This window comes from Prunus dulcis, chromosome 4 (genome assembly GCF_902201215.1).
Source record: "Prunus dulcis chromosome 4, ALMONDv2, whole genome shotgun sequence".
In the NCBI taxonomy this organism is placed as follows: domain Eukaryota; kingdom Viridiplantae; phylum Streptophyta; class Magnoliopsida; order Rosales; family Rosaceae; genus Prunus; species Prunus dulcis.
This window is the reverse complement of record NC_047653.1, coordinates 21,497,909-21,512,550: the sequence shown is the minus strand read 5'-3', so window position 1 is coordinate 21,512,550 and position 14,642 is coordinate 21,497,909. Positions and strand designations below refer to the sequence as shown.

Sequence of the window (14,642 nt, the reverse complement as noted above, 5' to 3'; positions counted from 1 at the left end):
ACTTAATGGGAATCAGGAGAAGAAACAGATTCCAGGTTTCATCTCACTCCCCAATGCTACAGAGAAGAGAAGGGTTTTACAATTTTACTTAATTATTCATAGAGTATAGCCGTGCGGCTATACTTTGCGGTTTGCGGTAACCGCAAATTTTGAAAATCAAATACCGCAACCGCAACCGCAAATGCGGTTCGGTTCTTAATACCGCGATTGCGGTTCGGTTTACCGCGATTGCGGTTTTATTGCGGTAAAATATCGGTTGGTTTTTGCGGTTTTTCGGTTTAAAATGCCACCCCTACACCTACATGTGTTTTCCTTACTTCATTAGAAAATATCTCCAAAGCTAATACAGATCATGATGTTCTGCCATCACCAGAAAGCCTCACATCACCGCGGGATTTCGGGACTTTTCGGTCAACGATAGCACATCGGAAGCATGAGGCAGTTGATATGCATGCAGTCTTTTATGAACTAAATGATTCTGACGGACCTGGGATTTTAGTATAAGGTGGGCTAAATTTACCTAACGTACAAACCTATTAAAAAGATAGAAAATTAAACGGTATAAGTGAATTATTTATAATTGAAAAAATACACCTAACTATAAGTGAAATATTCACTTTAACTAAACAAAAAAACTTCATTACCAATGAGTGTTAAGAAGTTTTTTTTTTTATTTTTTATTTTTGGGATAAGCCCAATGCATGTTCAACCTAAGTTTGAGCTTTGGCATCCATAATGCCAAAAGGAGGGAAAAAAATATTTTTACTTGAGTGGGTTGTTCGGTAGAAGAGAGAGAATAGGTTAGAAAAGGGTATAATTGAGTTTTGCTTTTAAAAATATATTTTTAATTGGTGTTTGGTGATGTGCTGTGCTATATGTATTTTGGGCTGAAAAAAAATTAAAAATCGCCTGGGCTATAGCCCAGGTTAGTACCTTCTATGGTCCGACTACGAAGATTTTATTAGCATGTCAAGCTGTAGCCGAGCGCAGTTGCAATGAGTTTGAAGGAGAATACTTAAGAGGCATACAAGAACAAAATTGGAAAGCTTGTGATTCCCACAGGTTTGCTTCCACCAGAGCAACCATCTGCCAAAAGAGAAATCAGTTCTGATGGGTCACCAAACAATGTGAACCTTGACTGGCTTGATAAACAAAAAACCCAAGTCAGTTGTGTTTGTTGGTGATGCAGGAGTGTAGGGGTGGATCAAGATAGATATTTACCATTTAATTAGTTATTTCATGATATATTGTTATTTTCTTATTTAGGTAGTTTTAGGATATCTTTTATTATTTATGTGTGATTTTATAATTAATTAGTTTACTTTTGGACCAAGTAGCCTTGATGCCCAAGTCTTGTAAAGCCTATAAATAAGGCTAATATAATAGTTGTAGGGGAGTTGATGTTGATGATGAATAAAATAGTTTATTTATGACATGGATTTGCTACGAAATATGTGAGTTTGCAATAGCCCTAGATTTCGGTACTCGTGTATGTGATTGGTGACTTTGCCCTGACCTCGATCCCCATCAATTGGTATCAGAGCTACGGCTCAAGATTTGCTTTCTTGGGGAGGTTATTGGATGGAGGGTCATGTTGACAACTACAACGACATGAAGGAAATTAGGAGGCTGTTACGGCAACTTACAAAGCGCATCATTTGCATCGAAGATCGAATTCCTATAGGTAAGAGCTCTGACGGGGAGGGATGCGTGAACCCTTATCTGAACCGAGTAGCTAGCATCGACACTCTAAGCCGTGGGAGTCTCGACGGGGATTATGAGGGAGATAGTCCTTTTCATTATTGCACTCCACTGTGTGAGTCAAGTGAAGAGGGGCACGGTTATTCTCATTGTGTCTTTGAAGGTATAAATGGATTTAGTAATTTTGGTGCATCTTGTTATTCATCAAAGTTATTAAATTTGGATTTACCTCCAATATTTGATCCTTGCAACTGTGAAAATTGCAATGAAAATTGTTTGGGTGTTCAAAGCAAGTTTGATAAGCAATTTATTGATTAAAACAGTGAAAAGATGAGAATTGAGAAAACTTTCGAAGATATTATTAATTTTATGGGCATTAATATTTTCACTTGGAAGGTTGCCACAACTTTGGTTGATTTTTTCAATCAGTTAAAGATTCTAGAAAGAAACATTTGCATTGTTAGAGGGAGTAAGAAGAAGCCAAGAATAATGAAATATTCCAAATATCTTTTTATTTGGAAAGGAAGGTTTCAATTGGATGCTAAAAGATCCAGAATTAATACGAAGCAATTGAAGATTCTACTCGGATTTTCCTCAATCAAAGGCTTGAATTCGAGGACGAATTCTTTCCAACTAGGGGTCTGATGCAGGAGCATAGGAGTGGATCAAGATAGATATTAGCATTTAATTAGTTATTTCATGATATATTATTATTTTCTTATTTAGGTAGTTTTAGGATATCTTTTATTATTTATATGTGATTTTATAAATTAATTAGTTTACTTTTGGACCAAGTAGCCTTGGTGTCCAAGTCTTGTAAAGCCTATAAATAAATGTAATAGTTGTAGGAGAGTTGATGTTGATGATTAATAAAATAGTTTATTTGTGGCATGGATTTGCTACGATATATGTGAGTTTGCAATAGCCCTAGATTTCGGTACTCGTGTATGTGGTTGGTGACTTGTGTCCTGACCGCAATCCCCATCACCCCAACTGATGGGTGCCCCAAAATTTCCATCTGGGCCACCCATCCCAAGCAAATAAGCCTTTTTTCTGATGTGTAGTCAACAAAACCAGGAGGCAAAGCATCAGTTTCACTGGTAGCTTAGTTGGGTTTTCTAAGTGCCCAGAGAAATGGAAGCTATGATAGCTCAAGCCCATGATCAATCTCAAAGACTTGTTCTTTGCTCAGCTTACACTCAGATCCAAACCCAACTGATGGGGATCGGGGTCAGGACACAGGTCACCAACCACATACACGAGTACCGAAATCTAGGGCTACTGCAAACTCACATAAATCGTGGCAAATCCATGCCACAAATAAACTATTTCATTAATCATCAACATCCATTCCCCTACAACTATTACATTAGCCTTATTTATAGGTTTTACAAGACTTGGGCACCAAGACTACTTGGTCTAAAAGTAAACTAATTAATTATAAAATCACATATAAATAATAAAAGATATCATAAAACTACATAAATAAGAAAATAACAATATATCATGAAATAACTAATTAAATGATAAATATCTATCTTGATCCATCCCTATGCTCCTGCATCATGGGATTCTCTGTTTCACTCTGGATGGGGCTCTGTATTTGATTCTCTGCAAATTGGGCACGTTCTTGTTGTTTTGCCATTCATTATTGATCAGCCTTTGAATGCAAGGCTTCTGGTGGAAAAGGATCTGGCTGTTGAAGTAAAACGCACAGAAGATTGGTCGTTTTGCAAAGATGATATAACCAAAACATTGAGACATGCAATGGTGGCAGAGGATGGAGAGAAGCTAAGAAGCAATTCAAGGAAAGCTGCCAAAGTTTTTGGAGTCACAAGCTCCACCAAGACCACTACATTGGCCAATTTGTCCATTACCTTCAAAAAAAATGTTACAACTTACAAGTAGGTCATTTTAGAAGCTCATTATTAATTTTTATCTAATAAATCTAGAATGTTACCCAAATTAGTTTCAGATCATAAGCATGGTTGAGGTATCTTTGTGCTTAAAGATTCTGGAACTTGGGTTATTGCCATTCTAGTATTTTTAGTGCATCTTGTGATCTAAAATCTGTCTAGAAAGTGTGATGTTTCTGTTGCTCTTGAGTTCATGCCTATGTCTGAAATAATAATTATGGGTTATTTTACAAGTCTCTCTCTCTCTCTCTCTCTCTCTCTCTCTCTCTCTCTCTCTCTTCCTTTGAGTTTCTGTTAGCTCCTACATGAAGCACATCCACATAAATAAATAAAAACATTTTTTGCATTCAATTGCATGTCACCAACAGTAAACCTTGCGGTCCCAAGGAAAGCATTTGTGGGTTTGGGGCACCCAACAATAAACCTTGCGGTCCCAAGGAAAGCATTTGTAACTTTCAATTATATGGACGTTTCTTGGAATAGCCATAGATCAAGAAATGGATGAATTTGGATTCACTGTTTTACTGGGTATTGCTTGATTTTGGACTTAAACTATAGTTTAGGGTTTAAAAAACCAAGAAGTGCTATAGAAAAAGAAAATCCAAATCCCAAAGATCACCAATAAAGTTTTGTACCATGAAGTTCGAAACTGGGACTACTAGGAAAGGGTGCCTATGAGCTCTTAAACACCTCTATGATATGCTATTTTTCCAATATGGGATCTTGAGTCCTAACAGTTATATCTTTCGTAATAGAATTTATTCAAACGTATGACATGCAATAATAACAATAACGAAGATCAAGAACAGAAATTCATAAACAAAATTCTCTCAAATGCCCTGAAAAGTTCGGTTTCCATTATTGGATTATTTTGCGAATATAACTGGGAAGATCTTGATAAACAGAGCAATGAAGAACACACAAAGATCACTTTCATACAACCTCTGTCTTTTAGAATAACAAATCAAGAGCACAGAACAAAGAATAGAATGGAGCACAGCAGACTAGTACCTGGAATGAGTTCTAGAAAGAAAGGAGGAAATGGATGATCTTTTTGCAACATTATTTTTCAGAAAACTGGCCAATGTACCGTGTACGTAGTGGTCCTGGTACAGCATGTGATCTCCAAAAACAACTGTACCTTTTCTTGCATTGGTTCTCAGCTGCTCTCTTTCCTCTGCCGCGGGAGAAAATAAGTTTTTCTCATCAACCCACCCCCAGACAGACAGTTGGTGTGGACAACTATCATCTTTATTTGTTCTATTATTTCTAAGAAGAGAATCGTGCTTAGACAGGAACCAAGTATTGTCCAATTGTGTCGGCTATATGATTTCCTTTACCTAACGATATTCAGAAATTTATAGCAACTTCAATGACCTAAATATTACTGTATAAACAAATATAGCGATATACCACATTTATTGATCACATTGTGAGTCACATATTTAACATATAATATAATAAATAATTATAGGACGAATTAGGATAGGGAAGGTAAGTTTGTTTTATGGCCGTCAAAATTCTTTTTTAAATAAAAATAAATTTTTTTGTATTTATGGAAGATCTAATGTTCGAAGACCTTGCTTCGCACTATTTATGTTGTCCGAACTCATCAACATATTGCAGGAACAAAAGTCACTCTTATTCCAAATTTCATACCAGCCGAAAATAATAGAATGGCAAAAGATCATCTTCATGTTGTCATGCTTCCATGTCCGCCTTTGGCCATATGATGCCTTTCTTTCAACTTTCCATAGCCTTTGGCAAAAGCCAAAGTTCATGTGTCCTTCATATCCACCCCAAAAAATATCCGAAGGCTCCACAAAATCTCACCTGATTTGCAACCCTTTATACATCTAGACTCCATCCCATTTCCTGCTTTGGCTTCTGGGTTCTTGCAAGAAGGTGCTGAGGCAACTGTGAACATACCCTTTGAAAAAATGGACATATAGTCTCCATCCCATTTCCTGCTTTAGCAGATCACATGCAGCCTTCAAATTGTCAATTTTTTCAAAGGGTACATCCACAGTTGCCTTGAAACCTTTTGGCAAGAAGCCAGGGTCCAAGGGAGGAAATGGGATGGACAACTTCAAGATTCCATATGACTTCTGATAAGTGCATTATTTCCTATATTTGTATACCTCTTATATTTGGTTTTTGTAGGGAAAGTTAATTAAAAATAGCATTTTGACTGAAAATTGTCTTTTCAAATGAAGTTTAAAGCAAAGCCAATTGGAGAATAAATCTAAGACATGGAAGATCATTGTATCAAAGTTTCATAATTTTCTACAAAACCAAATGCCCCGGACTTGGAAGTCAAGTCAACCTAAGTTGAAATAGCGACAGAACTACACTGCTGTGGAAGATTGAAGATTTGAAGACTTTTCCTATTTTTGCTAGTAGCATGTGATATATGCTTGGAAAACCTAGAGATGAAGGTACATTTCTCATATTATTCCAGAATTTTCTAGGAAGTGGAAAGACCTCAAAACGTGCGTGCAAGTTGGCTGACATGTTTCAAAGTCAAAGAATGATTCTTTCCTAGTTTGTTTCCTTAATTGTTTGGGATTTTGTTTTGTTTTATGAGAGTTTTTATGGACCTTTTTAGAGTAAGGTTTAGTTGTTTTAAACTATATAAGGTCACCGTAATCTCTCTCTATAGACGATCTTCTTACCATATACAACTTTCAAACACCCACAAATATCTGAGAGAGAGAGAGAGCCAAGAGAGTTTGCTTCCACCAGAGCAACCATCTGCCAAAAGAGAAATCAGTTCTGATGGGTCACCAAACAATGTGATCTTTGACTGGCTTGATAAACAAAAACCCAAGTCAGTTGTGTTTATTGGGTTTGGATCTGAGTGTAAGCTGAGCAAAGAACAAGTCTTTGAGATTGCTCATGGGCTTGAGCTATCAGAGCTTCCATTTCTCTGGGCACTTAGAAAACCCAACTGGGCTAACAGTGAAGCTGATGCTTTGCCTCCGAGTTTTGTTGAGCGCACAACAGAGAAAGGGCTTGTTTGCTTGGGGTGGGTGCCCCAGATGGAAATTTTGGGGGCACCCATCAGTTGGGGGGTCTCTGTTTCACTCTGGATGGGGCTCTGTAATTGAAACTCTGCAATTTGGGCATGTTCCTGTTGTTTTGCCATTCATTATTGATCAGCCTTTGAATGCAAGGCTTCTGGTGGAGAAGGATCTGGCTGTTGAAGTAAAACGCACAGAAGATGGGTCGGTTTGCAAAGATTATATAGCCAAAACACTGAGACATGCAATGGTGGCAGAGGAAGGAAGGAGAGAAGCTAAGAAGCAATGCAAGGAAAGCTGCCAAAGTTTTTGGAGATCACAAGCTGCACCAAGACCAGTACATTGGCCAATTTTTCCATTACCTTAAAAATAATGTCACAAGAAGGTCATTTTAGAAGGTCATTATTATTTTTATCTAATAAAAATCTTGAATGTTACCCAAATTGGTGTCAGATCATAAACAATAAACTTTGCGGTCCCAAGAAGAGCATTTCTGTGGCTTTGGACAGAACAGACAAAGCCCATGAGGGATAACTGTCATCATTTTTTTGATTTTGATCTATCATTTCCAACGTTCGACCAAACAGCAAAAAAGATCTATCATTTCCAACTACTCCCCCCAATTCTCGAGGATGATGCAACAAAATCTAACCCCAATTGAGAATAAAAGGCCCATCCATGCAACAAAATAAAGTTTTGTACCGTACAATTGCCACATATTTTCCATGTGTTTTTAAAAAAAACACATCTTATCCATGTATGCTACATATAAGAACATACGATTTACATATAAGAATTGTTAGATGTTGGATTATTCTAATTACCTACTTAAGTGGGTTTTAATCAGTATAGGGTTTTCTTGGGCTCAATATTGATCAAAGACTCAATTACTACTCGCCCGTAGTCTTTGTATAAGTGTTTAAGTTAAATACATGGACTAAAGGGATTCCTAATTAATATAGACTAGAATTTTATTTCCTAATGCAATAAGGACTGCTAGAGAGTTTCTTGATGAGCAAGACTCCTGGTCAGATGCATATAAAACACAAGTGCCCGTGCTCAATCGATCACTGCTAATCCACACTAAAGAATTCACCCCATCTAGAATGAGTGTATGAGAGATCGGATTGAAGAGAAGAGCTCTTGTATATGTTCTTGATATTTCGACAGTTTCTATGACAAATCAAAGAAAGTTTACAGTGATCAACAGTTCATATGTTTGTATGTGTTCTACTTATATGCAGTCAATAAATTTTACATGTGGTATCAGAGCCTAGGCTGCATGTTTTAGAACCACAAGAAATAGCCCACCGTGATGCTGCTGGACGTGTACAATTTAGGGTTGGTGTGTTTCCCTCCTCTTTTTCTGCATCTTGATCAAGCTTCCATGGGGTATGATGTTTTATTGAATATGAATTGATTGCATAAATTTTGCGGCTGTAACATTAGTTTCATGGTTTTGAATATGCAAATTGCATTTAATCCTAAAGAATTGGCAACTAGTATTATAAAGGACTTCTAATATGAATCCATGTCATGACACTTGTATTGTTTGCCTCTGTATCAATTGTTTTCACTTTTTTACACCTCCCTGGAAACAAATGACATGCAATTTCAATCAAAAACATCTTGTTTTGCTGCATATTTGCATGATTAATTTTGCTCAGTTCTAGGTTTTTTATATCAGCATAAAACATATGCGAAAAGTTATGAAGTACTAAACTAGAAAGCTAAATTAACCAATTAACATATATTAAGTTAACTAAGAAGAGGATTTTTTTTTTTTTTATTTTTTTTTTTTTGGTTGTTGGGAAATTCTATGATTGCATTCATAATTCAGCCAAAAAACCCACTAGCCACAAAGGGCCAGTACAAACTAGCTACAAAAGGGCCATTACAATAACGGAGCGGTCTAATATCAAAATTAAGACAATCTGGTGTGCCTCCACTAACGATCAGGCAGGATTAGGCATCCCAACTAAGATTGCAAACTTAGAATAATAAAAAAGAGATAAAGCTTGAAAAAACCAAGCCATAACAATAAAGCTCTCACAAAGGAGAGGTGAAAAGCCCTCACAAAAGGAGAGGTGAAAAGCCCTCACAAAAGGAGAGGTGAAAAGCCCTCACAAAAGGAGAGGTGAAAAGCTCTTACAAAAGGAGAGGTGAAAACTACACAGAGAACCCAGAGAGTCTCTGCAACTTATTCCAAACATAAAGAAATTGCAAAAAAGATGGTGGTGGAGATCCGACGCCGAAATGCAGGTGAAGATCTGACGCTGAGCCGCAGCCGCCTATAATGGTTGGATGAAAATCATAACAAAACTAAGACAAATAGGGAAAACCCTTTGTCTTTCAAAATGGGGAAAGAGGTGAAAGGAGGAAGAGAAGAGGGGAGAGGGGGGAAGAACAATATGGCTTCCTCCCCTCAAAGTAAAAAAGGCTCTAAGAGTGTTTTTTGAGAGAAAGGGGGCTAGGGTTTTTGGGACTGTTGTAGACTAAAATCTTAGTTTAAGAAGAAGGAGCTTTAAACTAGGTATTTAATATTCTTTTTTAGGTGTTTGGTTATAAAGACAAATGAAACATATATCAAGTTGTTTCATTTGTCTATATTAAGTTAATTAAGAAGAGGATCATGCTTGGACAGGAACCAAGTATTGTCTAATTGTGTCGGCTATATGATTTTCTTTGCCTAACAATATTCAGAACTTTATTGTAACATCAATTAGTATTACTGTATCAATAAACATAGTGATATACCACATTTATTGATCACATTGTGAGTACATATAATATAATAAATAATTATAAGACAAATTAGGATGGGGTAAGTTGGCAGTAGTTTGTTCTATGACCGTTAAAATTCTTTTTTTAAATTTTGGAAGATCTAATGTTCAAAGACCCTACTTCGCAGTATTTAGGTAGTCCAAACTCATCCACATATTGCACCAATAAAAGTCAATCTTATTGCAAATTTCATACCAGCAGAAAATAACACAATGGCAAAAGATCATCTTCATGTTGTAATGCTTCCATGGTCTGCCTTTGGCCATATGATGCCTTTCTTTCAACTTTCCATAGCCTTTGGCCATATGTAAATGTAATATCCACCCCAAAAAACATCCAAATTCTCCCCAAAATTTCACATGGTTTGCAACCCTTTATACATCTAGTCTCCATCCCATTTCATGTGCTTTGGCTTCTGGGTTCTTGTCAGAAGGTGCTGAGACAACTGTGGACATGCCCTTTGCAAAAAGAGGATCGAATTGACAAAAACCTTACAAAAAATTCCCACAAACAATATTCTCTCACATTTTAGCAAAACCCAACTCTGTTATGTTTGTAGGGTTTGGGAGTGAGCGTGAGCTGATCAAAGCTGAGCAAAGACCAAGTCTTTGAGATAGCTTATGGGCTGGAGCTATCAGAATTACCTTTTCTTTGGGCACTTAGAAAACCCAATAGGGCTGATAGTGAAGCAGATGCTCGGCCTCTGGGTTTTGCTGAACGTACATCAAAGAAAGGGCTTGTTTCTTTTGGATGGGCTTTGAATGTTCTTGTTGTTTTAACATTCATTATTGATCAGCCTTTGAATGCAAGGCTTCTGGTGGAGAAGGATCTGGCTGTTGAAGTAAAACGCACAGAAGATGGTCGTTGTGCAAAGATGATATAGCCAAAACCCTAACATGTGTGCAATGGTTGGTGGCAGAGGAAATAGATCAGCTAAGAAGCAATGCAAGGAAAGCTGCCAAAAAATTTGGCGATCAGAAACTGCACCAACACCACTACGTGCATTGGCCAATTTGCCCATTATCTTAAAAACTGTTGGTTTAGAGAACAAAAGAGTGATTTTATTTATTCAACAAAAGATAGGTACAAGGCTTTACAAAGGAGTAGGCTTATTGGCCTTCAACAACTAGAAAGAAACTATTTGCTAGGCTTATTGGCCTTTTGGCTATTCGGTCTCCTTTTGCTAGCTATTTGGCCTGTTCTCACTCTCTTTGCTGGCTATTTGGCCTGTTCTCACTCTCTTGGCTTTGTACAAGTGACAACAACATCTATTTATACACTAAGCTGCCGCCATTGTCCAAGTCGGTGGACTTGGCTTCTTCTCCTAGCCACTAATTTATAATATTATTACTTTATTACAAGATTTTTACTAAGATTTTTCTAGAGTTTACAATAATCCTCTCTTAAAATTTGACTTTGTCAAAGTTAGTGAACTTTCTTGAGTTTTCCAATTTCTTCTAGATTTTTCTATATTCAATTTAACAAAAACAAAGTTACAAAGAGTTCATTTTAGAGATTCTGGAACTTGGGTTGTTGCCATTCTAGTATTTTTAGTGCATCTTGTGATCTAAAATCTGTCTAGAACGTTTGATGTTTCTGTTGCTTGTGAGTTCATGCCAGTCTGAAATAATAATCGTAGGTTATTTTACAAGTCTCTTACAAGTCTCTCTCTCTCTCTCTCTCTCCCTTTGAGTTTCTGTTAGCTCCTACATGAAGCACATCCACATAAAATAAAAATAAACATTTTTGCATCCAACTGCATGCCAGCACCAAAAATAAACCTTGCGGTCCCAAGGAACGCATTTGTGGATTTGGAGAGAACAGAGAAAGCCCCATGAGGGACATTAAATTTTTATATTTATTTTTTTGTGTAACTAGTGGATCATAAGATGCTTTCAAGTAGTGGATTTTCTAAATTATATGGATGTTTCTTGGGATTGCCATAGATCAAGAAATGGATGAATTTGGATTCTCTGTTTTGCTGGATATTGTTTGATTTTGAACTTAAACTACAGTTTAGGGTTTAAAAAACCAAGAAGTGCTATTGAAAAAGAAAATCCAAATCCCAAACATTGCCCCGTTCTTGCAATTTCTCTGTCCTATAAATGACATCAAGAGACAGATAAATAAAAAAAATACAATGAAAGGAGAAGTTTTTTCTCACCAAGCCAACGCATCAGACAGTCAACACTTTCAACACCGGAATGGTAGCTACTAGGTTTGGTTGGTGGACAACTATTCATTATTTGTTCTATCGTTTCTAACCCCCAACAATTATTGGGCATAAAAGGCCCACGCCCACCCATGCAACCAAATAAAGTTTTGCACGGTACAATTGCCACATCTTTTCCGAACACATCTTATCATGTGTTACGTATAAGTTAATATACAATTTATTGTTATTTATTTCTACTTTACAGACATTAGCTTAGTTAAGTTGGTTAGGATGGATGTGCTCTTCATTCTGTATTGAAATTCAAATCTCTCTCCATGTAGTTTAAATTAGAATAAAGTAGACTATTGTTTGTATCAAAAAAATATTATCTTATAAAAATCTAATTTTGTATACTGCAAAGGTAAAGTTAGAAAAAACGGAGATGAATTTTTTCACACACACCTAAGGTATCATGATAGTTTGAACCTAATACCACTGCTTTGCAATTTAAGTTCATTTTCTATTGGACTAGACCCTGTTGCGTTGATGACAATTAGTTTGTTACCACAAAATTTCTAAATTCATGTCAATTCAGTATATTATTTTTTCTTTTCTTTTCTTTTTTTGTGAGGGGAAATGTAGTGTATATTACTCCTAACGAAAATTTATTATAAGGTATCAAATTAATGGCACTTGATGTAATCGGTGCACGAGAAATTATTGCACGATATTAGAATAATTTCACGTGATGTAATAAATAAATGGACAAGGATTTTATACTTTGAGATATTTTATTAATTCATAAAACGCTTATTATAACGGATCTTGAGCCTCTACATTTGGCATCGATGCATTTATACGCATTTAAATGAATTGTAACCATTTGATTAATCTTATGGCTAAGTTTAAACCACATCAGCAAAATTGTATTAAGTTAAAAACTCACCTTATGTATTATATCAATCACTCGTGTCATCAAGATCTTCCAACAAGCATATATTTCTGTATAATCTAAATATAGTGATTATGGTGAATAGCGGTGGACAATGGCAAGTTGGCCACTGCTAATTGCACAACCAACAATGAAGGTTTTGTAGGTGCTCTTGATATATTACTTGTTTTTCTCCAAAGATTTTAATAAAATCAGCAGCATGCACAAACAAATTCCATTCAATGGCCTCAAGAATTTAGTTGTTCATATAGTTTGGTTCAAATAGTATCTTTTTTTTTGGTGTAGGGTTTGGGGTGTAGTTTGGAGACAATGAAAGATGTTGAAGGGAAGATACGTGGGTGCGGGAGAGGGTGGGTTCATAAAATTGAGTGTTCCAGTGTCTATAAAAGAAGGCACCTTCTACCTAGTAAACGGACCGATCCAGAGCAAGCAACATCCTTACTCATTGCTGGAAGGTCTAATTTCACGCTCTATTCTTCCATATTCTTCCTCTCTCTCCCATAAACACATCCAGAGAGAGAGCAAACATCATCTCTCACCTCTAGAACCCTTCAATTTCATGCTATATTCTTTCATCTTCTTCCTTTCTTTCCCATAAACACATCCAGAGAGAGCAAGCGTCACCCTCTCACCTCTAGAACCCTTCAATTTCATGCTATGTTCCTTCATCTTCTTCATCTCTTTCCCATAAACACATCCAGAGAGAGCAAGCATCACATCTCACCTCTGGAACCCTTTGATTTCTAGCCATGTTCTTCCATTGCTTACTTTTTTTTCTCTTCTGTTAAGCCACCCAAGAGCCTGACGAAGCTTTCATCAAGCTACTGAAAATCTGCTAAAGTCACCCATGCTTCTATCTTCTTCCTCTCTTTCCCATAAACACATCCAAAGAAAGCAAGCATCACCTCTCACCTTTGGAACCCTTCGATTTCAAGCCATGTTCTCATTTGCTTCCCCTTTTCTCTTCTATCAAGCCACTTAAGAGCTTGACGAAACTTTCGTCAAACAGTCAGAAACTTGCTCAAGCCACTCATTCTTCTTGCTTTATTCTTTCCTCTCTTCCTTCAACAAATCCTCTCAAAATTCCATCTCCCCCTTACTTCGAGCCTCTGTTTCTCATAGGAAACCCAAGCCTTTTCTCTCTCATGCTAAACTCATGAATGCTCAGCTCCCATGTCACAAGCTTCTCATGCCAACTCATAATATTTATCTATAAGCAACTGTTGGTTTTGTTGGTGAAGGAAGCCAAGGTGTTTCATAAGGCTCCATGAACCTTTCGAAACACTATTGGGGCCTGATTCTTGAACTCAGACATAGGGGTAATTCCAGCCATTTGCTCTTTACAGCAGCCCAGACCCATTCGTTAAGCTGCTGGAACAAAAAAGCCCCTACAGCAGTTACTGCTTGAACTAGTTGGTTTTACATTTTGTACTTTATTTGCAAAGCAGCCACTAACCCATTCAATTGCTATAGTTGCTATAGTTGTTGAGTGGTGGTGGGTGTGAGGTGGTGAATGGTGGAGGGAGTTGAGAAAGGAGAAAGAGAAATTGGTTATTTGGAAGATTGAATATGTAGGGAAAGAGGGGGATGAAAGAGATAGAGACTGGTTAGGTACTGGGAATTTAGGATAGTGGAGGGAGGATTTTGAGATTTTGGTTGCCCATTTTCGCACCGTGGGGAAGAGGTAGAGACCAGCTTTTAGCGTAGGGTTTTGGTCTAACAAAATTGCCCATCTACATGAGTGGCACGTGGTTGCTCCGTTAAAGAAATTGACATCAATTTTATCTTGTCCTTGAATTACTACAAATATAAAATTATAGGGTCAAAAGTGAAGAAATTTAAACTACATGGTCAAAAGTAGTTGAAGTGCCAAACTACAGGGACCCAAAATGACTTTTTGCCCTCATTTTAATTCAAAAATCAAAGCACAATGTCGAATTGACGGACCCGACCCAAAGCACATCTCCAATGGGCCGATATTTGGGTTTCTAAAACATGAGGCTCATCAGAGTTTGAAAACAATCATTCCACGCGAATGCTTTTGGGCCACACAATGGGGGCCCGGGCGGATCCCATAGAGCAACTCACATTTCGTGTCATTCTCCTCCACC

The 14,642-nt window shown here is 37.1% G+C and overlaps 1 pseudogene; it reads left to right on the top strand.

The window, feature by feature from the left end:
- Positions 1–321: 321 nt before the first annotated feature.
- Positions 322–7,035, top strand: LOC117625607 (annotated as a pseudogene).
- Positions 7,036–14,642: the final 7,607 nt, after the last annotated feature.